The sequence below is a fragment of the Scatophagus argus genome, chromosome 17, assembly GCF_020382885.2.
Source record: "Scatophagus argus isolate fScaArg1 chromosome 17, fScaArg1.pri, whole genome shotgun sequence".
Lineage (NCBI taxonomy): Eukaryota > Metazoa > Chordata > Actinopteri > Scatophagidae > Scatophagus > Scatophagus argus.
In genome coordinates this window covers 2,095,581-2,109,839 of record NC_058509.1, presented here as the reverse complement: position 1 = coordinate 2,109,839, position 14,259 = coordinate 2,095,581, and the positions used below count along the sequence as shown (strand labels likewise).

At 42.9% G+C, this 14,259-nt stretch overlaps 2 long non-coding RNA genes across 4 annotated transcripts; one reads left to right on the top strand and one right to left on the bottom strand.

Moving 5' to 3' along the window:
- The first annotated feature begins 2,412 nt into the window (after positions 1 to 2,412).
- LOC124075124 lies at positions 2,413 to 5,533 on the top strand. The gene is made up of 3 exons (XR_006845959.1): positions 2,413 to 2,648; positions 4,371 to 4,546; positions 4,972 to 5,533. It is a non-coding gene; the product is annotated as an uncharacterized LOC124075124 (long non-coding RNA).
- On the bottom strand, positions 5,279 to 9,030 carry LOC124075123. Of its 3 annotated transcripts, none has more exons than XR_006845958.1 (5): positions 8,923 to 9,030; positions 6,766 to 6,870; positions 6,338 to 6,632; positions 5,835 to 6,110; positions 5,279 to 5,414 (listed from the first exon to the last, which is right to left on the bottom strand). It is a non-coding gene; the product is annotated as an uncharacterized LOC124075123 (long non-coding RNA). The 3 variants fall into 3 exon arrangements; XR_006845956.1 differs by lacking the exon at positions 8,923 to 9,030 and adding an exon at positions 7,771 to 8,351; XR_006845957.1 differs by lacking the exon at positions 8,923 to 9,030 and adding an exon at positions 7,771 to 8,349 and having other exon boundaries at positions 6,356 to 6,632.
- Positions 9,031 to 14,259: the final 5,229 nt, after the last annotated feature.

The following is a 14,259-nucleotide window of genomic DNA, read 5'->3' as shown; positions in this document are numbered from 1 at the left end:
AAATGTCCGATCACGCTAAAAGAAGAAAGGTAGATGCCGAATGCAGGGTTTCTAACAAAAATTGGACAGCTAAGTATTTATTTACTGGAGTCAGAAGTAAAGCCGCGTGTTTAGTTTGCGGGGAGCAGATTGTCGTGTTTAAAGACTACAGTTTGAGTCGGCATTACCAGACGAAACACGCGGAGAACTAGAAAAACTTGACTGCTGCTGAAAGGGCGCGGACATCGGAAGCTTTGCTAGCTAGCTGGCTTTGTTACCAAGCTTCACGCGTCCAGGAGGCAGCAACCAAGACCGGCTTTGTCCTGTCCCACAAACCCGCTGAAAACAGTAAGCCATTCTCGGACGGAGAGTTTGTCAAAGAGTGCAGCACTAATATGCCCTGAATAAAAAGAAGCATTTGGACATGTCCCGCTGTCCAGGCGAACCGGTCGAGGACATTGCGGGGAATCCGGAGCTTCAGCTGCAACGTGAAGCGGCACGTTTTGACTTTTTCTCCTTGGCTTTGGACGAGCTGTGATGTTCGCCACGCAGCTCAGTTGCTGGTGTTTGTCCGTGGGATAACGCAGGACTTCAGGATTACGGAGGAGCTGGCAGCAATGCGGTCGATGACAGGTCCAACAACAGGGGGCGATCTGTTCACAGGTAAATGCGTGCGTGGACACGCTGGGACTGAAGTGGGACAGACTGGCAGGTGTCACAACGGACGGTTGTCCAAATCTTACAGGGAAAAATGTCGGACTTTTGAAACGCAGGCGAGATAAAGTGAGTGAAATCGACGCAGATCAGAAATTGATATTTTTACATTGTATTATACACCAACATGTGGTGTGCGAGTCAGTGCTCAGAATCAGCCATGTTATTGATGTTGTTACTAAAACAGTAAACGTCATCAGGGCACGTGCATTAACTGGGGCACGGGCTTAATGTTTGGAGCACAAAGTGTATATGTTGGGAAGTCTTTAGAAAGCCTTTTACCTTTTACACAATTTTCTAACAGTATATGAAACTCAATGTGTTTTAGTGTGAAGGTGACTGAAAATGTTCACTAATTTGAGTCACAAATGGTAAAAAGAAAGTTCATATTTTGTGTGCCATTGTTTTGGGAAATTTGACTGAATAAATTAGATTTTTGCAAGGCAACCTCACTTTTTTATTGCCTAACTATAACATACTCTTACCAGCCTGTCAAAACAAGGCTATTTACTGCTTTTTATAAAGAAATACAGTTAGTAATATGCAGAATTGAGTTCAGTCTTTTGGTCCGGACCTTCACAGTGTTTTCTGTTTCTCATCAGAATTCCTTTATTTATCCCTGGAGGGAAATTCTTGTTTTTACAGACATTGCACATGCAGTATTCCCGACCAAGAAAGGAGAAAAGTGCGGAGTATAAGAAATAGGATGAACTCATGTGGCCCCATGGAAAAAATCATTGCTCACCCCTACGCTATAAGGTATGATAAGGTCCACATTCATGGTGTATGTGTTCGTTAGTATGTAATGAATAAATGAATGAATGTATGAGCCTTTTATATCTACAGAGGGAGTGGGTCCTCTTCCACAGAGTCCGCCATGTTGTTCGCCACTGCCGTGTTTCTACAGTAGCCCAGTAAGGACAAAACAAACGCTGACTCTAAAGAGGACGTTTTGCAATTTAGGCAAGGGGCAGCTGGTTGCATATCACTAAATCCTACACACTGCATCTCTAAAAGATTATAATTTAACACTTCATTTTTGTGATGTTGCTCTTTGAAATATGTGGAATCGCAAATGAATTGTTTATAATCACAGCACATGGGTGACACTGCTTGCAGGAATGTCAGTTGTGGTGCTCAAATCACCAACAGCAGTGTGTCGTTCCAGAAACCATGACGTGGAAAATCCACAGACCTTGTTGTGAGCAGTTTCATGTAGGAACTATTTTCTTTCCGTATCACTGCACAGAGGGAGGTGTGCATCTGCTTATGGATGAGAGAGGAAAGGAAGCGAAACCTTGCAGTCGGGTTTCAAAATCCTGTGGAAAGTCTGAATGGAGTAAGACTGTCAAAAAGACGTGTGCGTGATTCTAATCATTTGTATTCGTAACGTGGAACATTTGTATGTCAATAAAAGTGTTGTGCACAAAATTCTGCTGTCACATACATGAGTGTGAGAAATTGTTCAGGTAAAGGTAAGATGGACTTCATTGATCCCACAGTGGGGAAATTCACTTGTTGTGGCCGCTCACAAGAACAGAAAAAGAGTGCAAAACGCAAAATGTGTGCAAAAACAGTTACAAAAAAATAAAGGTAAAATAAATTAACAATTTACAAAGTACAGCAAACACAGTACAACATACAGCTACATACAAGTCCTCATAAGAGAGCAAAAGAGGACTAGACCATTGAATTATGTAGTCTAACAGGTTAGGATTGTTTTTATGTGAGTATAAATCTAAAAGCTGTGAGTTCAAAGTCTTATGAATTCAACTCTTAATTGCTACGACTACGAATTCAGGTTTGTGGGTACGAGTCGAAAAGCGTTGAAATGACGTCACTCGGGTCACAGGCAGGTCACAGGGGAAAGTGATCGAACCGCGATTTTCCCAACTGCGCATGCTCCAAATCCAAAGATGGCTGACGACAGTGAACGTGGCGACTCAGCATCGCAGGTAAAGTCAGTAACGTGTGTATCAAGGATTTATTTCATGAAATTGCACTGTTTTTAAATAATATACAGTCATTGGACTTACAGGCTTACTGCTTTAGCTTGCAAGCTAACGACATGCGTGCCGGCCACGTTAAGATAGCGAGCATTAGCATTGCTAGCTTAAGAAGTTGGCTTGTGCTAATTGATTACCGCTGACCTGCAAAATCTGAAATAGTTAATTTGAGACCTAATGTTGATCAAAATACAACATTTATCCATTTATAAACTACGTCATGTAGTGTATAAATCTGTCCATATCAAGGCCTCCTCTCGGCCATGTAACATTTGTTTTTTTAAAGAAGCCGGAGAGAAATCAGTCCATGGAGCGGTGGACAACGTTATTCATCTTATGGGATGTTACGATGGATGTATTTGTGTGGGCTTTGTCATAAACAAGAGATTATTGCCTGGTTTACTTCTGCGTCGCGTTAACGTTCGACCGCCACAAATGCCCTGACGTCACCATGAGCCCTTCGAGCGGCGTCCCTAGCAACCCTGAGGCGCGAGGAGCGGCGTCCCTAGCGACAGTGTGTTATACTTCAGCTTACAGAAATAACAGACCGTTGAAAGCAGCGATCGACAACATTCAATAGAGCGTGTAGTAGTGATTGTTTGGCTGCAGTCAGTTGTTTGAGATCAGGCGCACACGTGTGGTCTGAAATGGCGCGGTAGGATACACTGATCATTCGTCTGGAGCTTCAGACCGTCACCAAATGTAACAAATTTAAGCTAACATAATCATAATCTTGTAGAGTTTTCTTGAAGACGTTTCTCTGCTCCTCCAAGCAGCTTCATCAGTTCTGAAACAGTTTGGTGAGGAAACAGGTTTATATGTGCTAGAGGACCTCAGTGGGTGGGTCTGTGTGAAACTCACAAAGGATCTAAGTGTCTTTGATACTTACCTGTGTGTGTCTGGCTGTCAGTGCCAGGTGTGTCTAACGGCTGTCTAACGGCTATGAGCCTGCAGGGGGAGCTGTGCTGGGACAGGGTAACGACCCCGTTGTTCTTGCTGGAATCATGTGGTTTGGAATGGAAGGCAGCACTGGGTTATAAGTAGAAGAAAGATGATGTCTGAGTCCACCACCTGTTAAGGGAGGGTTTTCCCAACTTGGCATAGATGTTTCCATGACTCGTCTTTCATACCAGCTGTCCTCTCTGTCTAAAATGTGAACGTTGTTCTCACAGAGTTCCTTTTCTTTGAGGTGTAGGTGAACTGCTGAGTCATGTTCTGTGGAGGTGACTCCTGTGTTGTGCCATTCTGCTGTGATGTGGTTGTATGGTTTCCCCAATGTACAGATCAGAGCATTCTTCACTGCACTGGACTGCTTATATGATGTTGCTTTGCTTGTCTCTGGGAGTTGTGTCCATAGGGTGGACCAGTTTCTGTCTAAGTGTGGTCATGGGTTTGAAGTGGACCGGGATGTCATGGTTATTAAAGATTCTGCGTAGTTTTTCTGATACTCCTGACACATAAGGAATAACAATGTCCTTCCTCTTCCTGTTATTGTCCTTCTTGGTGGGTCTCTATGTAGTTTTTGCTTTGATTTATCAAATGTTCTTATACTCAAAAAGGTCAGTATGATTTGTGTATATTGTGTTTATGTAAGGGAATTTATCAACTTGAAAACAAAATAATTGAATTATTTTCAATTCAGACTAACATTGTGTTAATCTCTTCATTAAGAACAAAAGGGCCCCAGCAACAACAGTGTTACCCCAGAAGGCCTGACTGTGGGACGCATCATGCAGTGGACTGGACAAAGACACAAGCCTGTTCTGCCAAGCGAAAAGAAGGACTTTGCCACACATATGAAACTCCACCATGACTGCGACACTGAACACACCGTTTGTTTTCCAGCTGTGAGTGCTTTCAGTCGTACAGTCACATTCCCCTCGACTCACCTGAAAACATCCAGTGAAAAACATTGTGACACCAGCCGTATGCCACGGGCAAACTTTTGACAGGGTGTAACCACTCAGTCTAAAGGAAAACAACAAAGTCACTGCGACATGTGTAATCATGTTTTATTCTTTTGTAATTTTTATGTGACAACTTCCTGTTTCAGTCAACTTTTTTTGTATTCACTGTTAGAAAACAATTGTTTTTCTGTTAATAATGATTTACTCCAAAGTTACTTTTTGCTCCATGTTACTCTTCAGGGTACCCACAGTAATTTTTGGTTTTCACAAATTTAATTCTGATGAATGTAATGGAAAGTTCAAAATGTTTTTCACTTAAAATGTTTGGGACTCCTGTCTCATGTTAAGGTCTTGTTACATCTCAGGTACAAAACCAAGGAGTTGGTGGTTGACTTCAGGAGGAACAGACCCCATCCCACACCGGTCTCCATCGAGGGCACGCAGGTGGAGGTGGTGAGGACGTACAAGTAACTGGGTCTGCAGATGGATGACAAACTGGACTGGTCAGTGCTCATGGACACCATCCACAGGAAGACACAGTCGTCTGTATTTCCTGAGGAGCCTGAAGTCCATCTGCAAAAAACTGCTGCTGATGTTCTAGCAGACTGTGGTGGCCAGAGTCCTCTTCTATGCTGTGGTGTGCTGGAGAGGCAGCAAGATAAGATCCTGTCCATACTGGACCACGCCTCCCACCCTCTGCACAGGACTCTGATCAGTCAGAGGAGTGTGTTCAGCACCAGGCTGCTGTCTCTGACCTGCTCCACATCTCTGGGTACTCAGGGCTCACGATCCCAGCGTCAGTCTGTGCCTGAGTCACATCAGGCGTAAAAATCACATTTATTTATTGGACATTTATTCCACTATGGCACCTTACCTTATATTGTTTTGCACAATTAACCTGCACTTTATAACTAATTTCTGAGTAGCAATCTGTTTACATATGTTTACACTGTGGCTCTTTAGTCTCTTGTTTTATACACACAGTCAATCTGATCGACCTGCTTTCTCTGCACTCTGTTGTACTTTGTGTAGCATATGTTAGTTTATTTAGTATATTTAATCTATTTCTCCTAATAACAGTTAGGCCTTGTTTGGTTGTTTGTTTGCTTACTTTTGACTAACCTACACTGCTGTAATGGGCTACTGGATGCTTGAATTTCCCTCAGGGTCAATAAAGTATCTATCTGTCTATTTCTTGTGTTGCACTTAGACTTTCAATTCACTGAACCATTTTTATGTAAATCCATCCATCCATCTTCTTCCGACCGGGTCGCGGGGGCAGCAGCTTGAGCAGGGATGCCCAGACTCCCCCCTCCCCAGACACTTTCTCCAGCTCTTCCGGGTGGACCCCAAGGCGTTCCCAGGCCTCTCTCTGCCAAATGATTCTGATGATGCCAAGGGATTCATCATGGACTGTACAGTTTCCAGAATGTACGGATTCAGAGGGCTCTCTGGATTTGAACTCCATATGGTTCCTCCAGTCAGTTCCAAATAGCTCCATGTTCTGGAAAAAAAAGATATTCTTTTTAATATTATTTTGTATGAAATAGTATTTGTTAGCTTCATATAATAACAGCCTATGTCATATTTTAAAGTTTTTAGCACTATGTTGCACGGTGATTCAGCAGTGTTAGGGGAGTAGAACTATGTACATATCACAATTTAGCCAAAGTATTACTTAGGCTGTTAAGCTATGAGGCTAATGATTTAGAAATATTTTAACAAACATACCAAAGAGCTTCAACAAACCTGCAAATCATCGTTTGGGTCACAAGGGTTCTTCATGTGACCCAAAACTCAGAGCTGGTTTGGGGAGAGTCCACCTTCAGTCCATAAGGGATGGTTGTCCGAGCCTTCTGCGAAGGTGTGAAGGGCGTCTGCCAGGCACGGAAGGAAAACTTCAAGGGCACAAAACAGATGAACAGCATCTGCCAGATCCAACAGGCCATCTTCCTCGAGACTGTGAAGAACTTCATCGTAAAGGTGTGTCACGCTGGTTCAGACATCTCACCACGGGCGCTCGATTCTAGATCAGAAGCAGAAATTATTCAGCTGAAAAATAATAAAAATTGTCTGACTGAAAATACTTTCCAACAATAATTTCCCAGTTTACATCTTACTATTAACATACAGTAAATTATGTGAATTATTATTGTAACCTCTGATTATGTACACTGCGCCCAGCCATGAAGCTCCCTCTTCCAGTGCCTTTAACAGTGAACATGGTTTCAGCAATTGAGACATTTTCAACGCCCTCATCACTCCTGAAAACACATGGGATAAAATGTTCTGTCATATTCATCACAACAAAATATTGTTGAAATCGGACATTACTGAAATGAGTAATTAGAGCATGGACAACAATCAAATCTGTATAGAACGACAAACCTGTGTTTGATTCTGCAGAGTCAAAATATTAAGGCCTACAAACTGCATAAATAATCATCATTGATCTCCAGGAGAAAATTCAGGAGTCATAGCAACAGTGGTCAATCTGCACCATGTCCCTTGTTTCTGAGTAAGCATATGTATGCAGCAGGACTCACATGGGGAGGACACTGAGGGTGTCACCAGCTGCATAAATGACCAGACCATCATCAGACAGAGGAGCTCCTTCAGTGACAGGCTGCTGTCCCTGTCCTGCTCCACAGACAGACTGAGGAAGTCATGTGTCCCTCAGGAATCTGATGCTGGCACCAAGCATCCAATGGCAACACTTCCCCATCTATGCACCTATGTTTATTCTGTACATGTGCTAATTTGATTTTTTTATTTTTAGTACCCTATGTACCCTACCCTTTATGCATGCTATGCTGTCTGTACCAATGTTGCTACTGGATACCTGAATTTCCACTCGGGGGATCAATAAAGCAGCTGTCTATCATTGGTGATCTTTAGGAGTGCATTCATGAAACCACACCAGAAGACCAGTGACAGTGAAGTGGTGACAGTGTAAAGTGAATCCATATTGCTCCCTAGGATTGCCACCTGGGCCTATCTACTTAAAGTGATGCAGTAAAATATGATAAATGTTTTGAATAAAAAAAGTTTTGGAAATTAATTGTTGTGTGTGAACCGTGTGGGTAACACAGTGTGTGAACAGTGAATACATGAACACAAATACGTACAGAAACAATAAAGCACTGTAATAAAAAGTGACAAACCTTTCTCGAGTACCCATCTACTGCACCAGATATGATGATGTTGTACCTTAAAAACAAAAGATGAAATGACAGTGAGCAGTCACCTCCCTCCCAATAAATAAATACATAAATAAATGCCTTACTGTATAAGCTTATGGTTTGTGTCCACATGGACTAATGACAAAGGCCCCTGCACAAAGTATGTCCTCCTTCCTATGCACCCCAGCCCTGCCATCCGTTCCAAAACTCCTGGAGCATCGACTGTGTGCATGGACTCCTTAATGCGATCCCATTGAACTGCCCATCCGCAGACAGCCTTTAACCATTCTATATCCTGCATTTGGGATCCTGCTTTTTATAGCCTGCACAGCATCATCCAATTCACTATCAGATAAGCTGCTGTATGCAGATGTTGTGGACAACCCAAGTTCACGCACACGCCAGAAGACTCTACTTTGGCTGACACCAAACAGATCTGCAATGCAACACACTGGTAAGGGGACGTCTACGAGCCGGGACAGAACTGCCTCGTCCTCCAGCTCTAACAAAAGCACAGGGACTGTCTTGGGACGTTTAAAGTATTGGAGACACCTGTCAGAATAAAGGCCTCTTGATTTACCACATACTGGAAATAGTCCATATTCAAGTGCGGTTGACGTAACACATTGGTAATCCTTGATTTCAGAAATAATTGAGTAGCCACTCACACTGCAAACTACGAAATACAAGCTGATCACTGTTAACTTAGTCGTTTAACAACATACGGTACTCTCAATCCCCCATAATGTAATGTTAGGCTTTCAAAACACTTGCAAAATGCAATAAAAGTATTTTTAACAAATTAATAAGCCAATCAGTAGCTTATTTATTATTTCAGCAAACAGAAGTTAAGTATAACATACTGTTGTTAGGGACGCCGGTCTGATCAGAGGAGCACAGAGGAGAATTCAGCTAAATTAACTATTTCATATATTGCAGGTGAGTGGTAATCAATTAGCACAAGCCAACTTCTTAAGCTAGTAATGCTAATGCTCGCTATCTTAGCGTGGCCGGAACGCATGTCGTTAGCTTGCAAGCTAAAGCAGTAAGCCTGTAAGTCCAATAACTGTATATTATTTTAAAACAGTACAATTTCGTGAAATAAACACTTGATACACACGTTATTGACTTTACTTGCGATGCTGAGTCGCCACGTTCACTGTCGTCAGCCATCTTTGGATTTGGAGCATGCGCAGTTGGGAAAATCGCGGTTCGATCACTTTCGCCTGTGACCTGCCTGTGACCTGAGTGACGTCATTTCAACGCTTTTCGACTCGTACCCACAAACCTGAATTCGTAGTCGTAGCAATTAAGAGTTGAATTCATAAGACTTTGAACTCACAGCTTTTAGATTTATACTCACATAAAAACAATCCTAACCTGAACAATTTCTCACACTCACGTATGGGACACTTTTATATCTTTTATCTCTTGTTTTTTCTTTTTGTAAATTTGTTATTTTTTATTATTATTATTATTATTATTATTTTGTATTTTGTATGGTGCACAGGAGAGACAAAAATCCAGAGTCAGATTTCTTGTATGGTCACGGGTAAATAAAGGCAAATAAAGCTGATTCTGATTCTGATTATTTACATACAAATGTTCAATATTATGACAAATACAAATAGTTAGAATCACACACACATCTTTTTCATAGTTGTCTTATTCCATAAGTCTGAAACCAGCGCAGCAGATTAATGCATGTGTTTTGGTCAACATAGATAACATCAAGCTTTCCCTACAAGCGTTCACCTCCAAGCCGTACCGTGCATGGCAACAGCAGGCTTCATGCGGCACACACACACACACAAACACACGGTGATGGTGCCATATCGACCTTGCTCACCAGCAATTTGCACCTCAATGTGCACTCGTGCTCATAAAGAGGACGTTTCTCACATCAGCCATCAGTGTCAGGTGGGTCGGTTATCACACAGTAAGTCAAAGTGAAGAATCATCAGATGGACTCTGGTACAGAGGAAGCACTCTGAGAAATGGCTTCACGCACACACACACACACACACACACACACAGCTTGATGTATGTAAGACCTCTCAGGGCATTGTACATTAGTAGACGTGGATGTGATGGATTTATAGGTGAAAGCTCAGTCAGGGTCTTATTGATTTGCTGCTGAGTGAGGTGAGTTCAGGTTCACCCCTCTCAGGACACATGCACGTGCACACACGAGCCCCTTCATGTAATTGCTGGGGTTACACCGCTGAGATGGATGATATTCCAGGTTACATTTGTTAAAGATTAATAAAGGCTTTATAATGAATGAACTTTGGCAGGAAATGAGATAAATACACTCTGCACTGGGCTCTGTTTTGCACAGTCCATGTTTCACTATAATCCCTCATGTAGCCAGAGGTGAGACCAAGTCATTGTCCAAGCTGTGTCCTAAACAAATAAAAATGGACTCTTCACCTAAATGTTCGGACCTTTTAACGACAGAGCCTGGACTTAAATGTGGAATGAAGCTGGAAGTTGTCGCAGGTCTGTCTGTAATTTTCTTTGCACATGCTTTGCATACTGCAGTTCATTTTCTGTTGAGGTGGTTGGTTTACAAAATGTGTTAGAAAGCACCTTGGCGTCCCTGTTGGCACCTGAATGCGGGATAGATTTTTATGTGTGTTGTTCAGTGTGAGGGACAAACTTCTGAAATCTTCCCACATTTGGCTCTTGGCAGGTGTTGATGTTTGTTAGTTTGGGAAATGACGAGAAATAATAAAACATACTTCTAAATCCTCCAAATTTTGACCATAAAACATAGTCGAACGTGGAAATGGGAGCATAACGATGGAATTACTTAAACCATAGCTTCACCGTCTCACAGTCTTTACTGAGGGCTGGACTTCCATGATGGTCACATGAAGACAAACTCGCTCTGGTGATGAACACTATGAGATGCAGATGATGTTTGTGTGTGAATTTCTATTCAGAAATACAACCAAGCTGACAGTCCTCGCTGTATTTTTGCTTCTCCCCTGTTAAATCAGAGAATTTGTGTGCTCTAAATGCAGCATAGTGGTCATTAGAGCCTAATGCTTGTGGTGATGATGGGTTAATTTGTACTCTTTAAACTCACACTAACCCCATAATTATTGTTGTAGTGATTAATTGATGTCAAAACAGTCCATGTAGCACCTTTAAAAATCTGTCTTTGCCCTGCATCCCCGAAGGGCTCGACAAACCGCAATCTTCTCTTAATAGGTGCAATCACGACGGCAGCACGCACTTATTATCCGCATATGTTAAATTATAACGCCAGCTGTTTGGAAGTGCAGCCGTCTCATTAACAGTTTGCATATGCATTCATAAATGGCAGCTTTTTACTTCTTTCTTTGCACGTCTTCACAAACATTCGTGGCGATTATCTAAATGTCTGCACACAATCAGTGCTCCCATTTGTGTGTACTCTCTAAGCAACGCTTTTCCCACACACACACACACACACACACACGTAGGCCTTTAAAACTACACTGTCTCCTCCCTTTCAGTTGCATCTCCCTTTATGCCCCCAAAGGGCTTAATAAACGTCTGTCTTCTCTCAATAGGTGCAACCACAATAACAGCACACACACTTCCATTATCTGTTTGATGGAAACAGCATATGTTGTATTACACTTCCACTGTGTTTCCAGCTGCTTGGAATTGTAGTCATCTCATTAAATGTTGGTGTGTGCATGCATAATGTATGCAGTTTTTCGTCTGCGTGTCCTCACACACACTGTGACGACACAGTCAGTGCTCCTACTTTGACCAAGCACGTCCAAGCTTTTCCATTTGAGTGTGCTGCAGCTAAGGATCATCGCTTTTCACTGTCCAGCTGGTTTTACAGGTTGAACCTCTGCAGGTGGTGGCATTTTGTAGTCCAAAAGTATTTTATTTGGAGGAGTTGGGACGGATAGGATGAGGGGTTGAGGAGAGGGATGAAAGGGAGCTGAATAGAGTCGTGGTGTTGCTGGACCATCGACACTCAGGGTGGGGGCACGTCTTGATGAGCATACAGCTTCTGCAGCCCCTTGTGGTTCCTGTAATAGAGAAGAAGAAGATGAAGAATTCCTTAGTTGGGGCACATGTCTTTGAAGGTGAAAAGAAACCAAGGCACCAGGTGGAAGAGAGGAACGTGCAAACTCCATGTGGAGAGGACCCGACCTGCCGGGGTTCAGGTCAGCTGAGCTAACTGCTGAGCCGCAGAGCCAGCCTGCAGCAGGGGAGAGGGAGAAGAACAGGGCTGAGAGGCGAGGTTACACTCACATGAGTCTGCATAAGTGCTAAGAGCTTCAGCAGCTCAGAGAGAGACGACGCCATGAGTCCTGACCTCACACCCTGAGCGCTGTTATTGGCTGGAAGCTAAGAATCCAACACATGCTCAGAAACCTTTCAAACACGGCCGTATACTTAGGAAATAAACTGCAGGTGGAGGGTGAAGTCTCCATAGATACTGATACTGACACGTCTCCTGCTGGGCCATAAGTGATGATTAAAGTTTGTTCACAATTACTTTTTTCAAATAAAACACAGAGACATTTCTGTGTGACGTTTGCGTGGTCAGCCCGCTGCTCCCAGGGTTTAAAGCAGAAACTGAATCCCACCTTGTACTGTGACTGCATGTGACTCGATTCATCCAGAACGTCTGCGACGTGCTCATTGTGTTTGTGCTGCTGTGTGTACTGTGTGTGTACACCCTGCGGTTTGCAAATTCAAATGCAATCCAGCACTTCACACACTCGTTGTGTGCTTATGAAGTATTCATGTTCTGGGCTCTCAGTAGTACAGCTTCTACTGTACACACACACACACACACACACACACACACACACATACTTACTTACTTACTTCTCATATGAATGTAGTTAACTTCAGTAGCGTGAGTCGCACAAGGGGCGTCGTCTGTTCTGATGCAACAGCCTAACAGTCTTGGTGTTGTGTGTGTTTGTCTCTTTGTGTTCACACACACACTCGCTCCTGCGTGCCTGGAATACAAGGCAGGGCATGATGGGAGGAGAGGAAGAGAGATCACTCCTGTATCCAGGGGCAACGCAGGTAACGGGAGGATAAGCAGCGATGACTCGCAGGACGCCTCTCTGCTGCGTTCCATAAGCCTGGGGACACGCTGGAAGACGTCCACAGCCCTGACAGCTTTTTGCAAACACGCTGCGTCACGCTCATAATGAAGAGGTTTATTTGTCTGTCACATTTACATAAAATCAGAGGAGAAGACACACACGCTTTACTGCAGGGTTTCAGTCCAACCAGACGCACCAGCAGCTGATTTCTCTGATTAGTTCATCCTGTCTGCTTGACGGTGCGTTAATCACTGAAATCACCTGGTGTCCTGATTGGTTGGAGTTTAAACCTGCAGATTTTTGGCACTTGGTTACACATTCTGGTGGTGACACTGACTGAAAAGTTTATGGTGATACTCACTCAGGCTGGTTGAACAGGATTAGCATGTCTGTTGGTATTCTCATTCATCCAGGTCACAGATGAAGCCTCTTGGACGAGAGACGAAACGTCTTCAGTCCGGTTGTGTTCGATTCAGTCTCTCTGAGATAACAGAGTTTGTAGTTTCTTTTAGGAGACTGAGGGGTGGTTTGGTCAGCTTGAAGGCTCTGACAACCTCTGGATTGATACAGCAGTGCAGAGTTTTCCCTTTAATTGTCAGGACTGGAAAACCTGCAGGAAACTGTCCTCATATTATCCCAGTGTTTCCCCTGAGTGATTAAACAGAGATGGTCTTCTCTTTTATCCTCCTTTTCCGTTTCCTCCTTGATGCAGAAGACACTTGGCACAGTCTTACATGAAAACTGTATTTGAATTCTTCTTTTCTGTCTTTCATCCCCATCTCTGAGGGTCAATTTTTACCTTCTTGTCGAAACTCATTAGTCTAATTTTCAATGGGAAAAAAGTAATTATTGACCCTGCGTGAACCCGATCAGATCTTTTTCTTCATTCTGTCAGAAAAGGGATCACATTACAGCTCAATATAAGCTCAGAGACACTGACTGCCCATTAAATTTATGCTCCACTTACAGTCTGAATTGTGCCTAAATTTAACCAGACTTTAATAACTGATATTCTGCACCTGCAGATCCACCCAATAAGCTGAAGTTTACAGGAGCAACAAGTTTTACACCTCACTTTATGTTTGCTTGTGTTTGACAAAAGCATTTGGCATTTTCTGTGATATCAGTTGGCTTATTGCAGCATCTCTTGTTTTCCCCCACTGCCTTCGCTTCCCGTCCTGACGTCCCAAAGGTCAGCGCATCTCACAACGTTTGTGCTTGTTTTGTTTGTCTTGTTATTCCATCTCTGCGAGGTACCGTCCACTGTTTGAAATCTCATTTATCAAGCAAGAAGTTTTCTAAAGTTTTGAGTAAAAGAATTGTTCAGAAAACAACCTTTAATATAAACAATATTTATAAGAAAGATTTGTGGGTCAGTTTTAGCTTTGCGAGA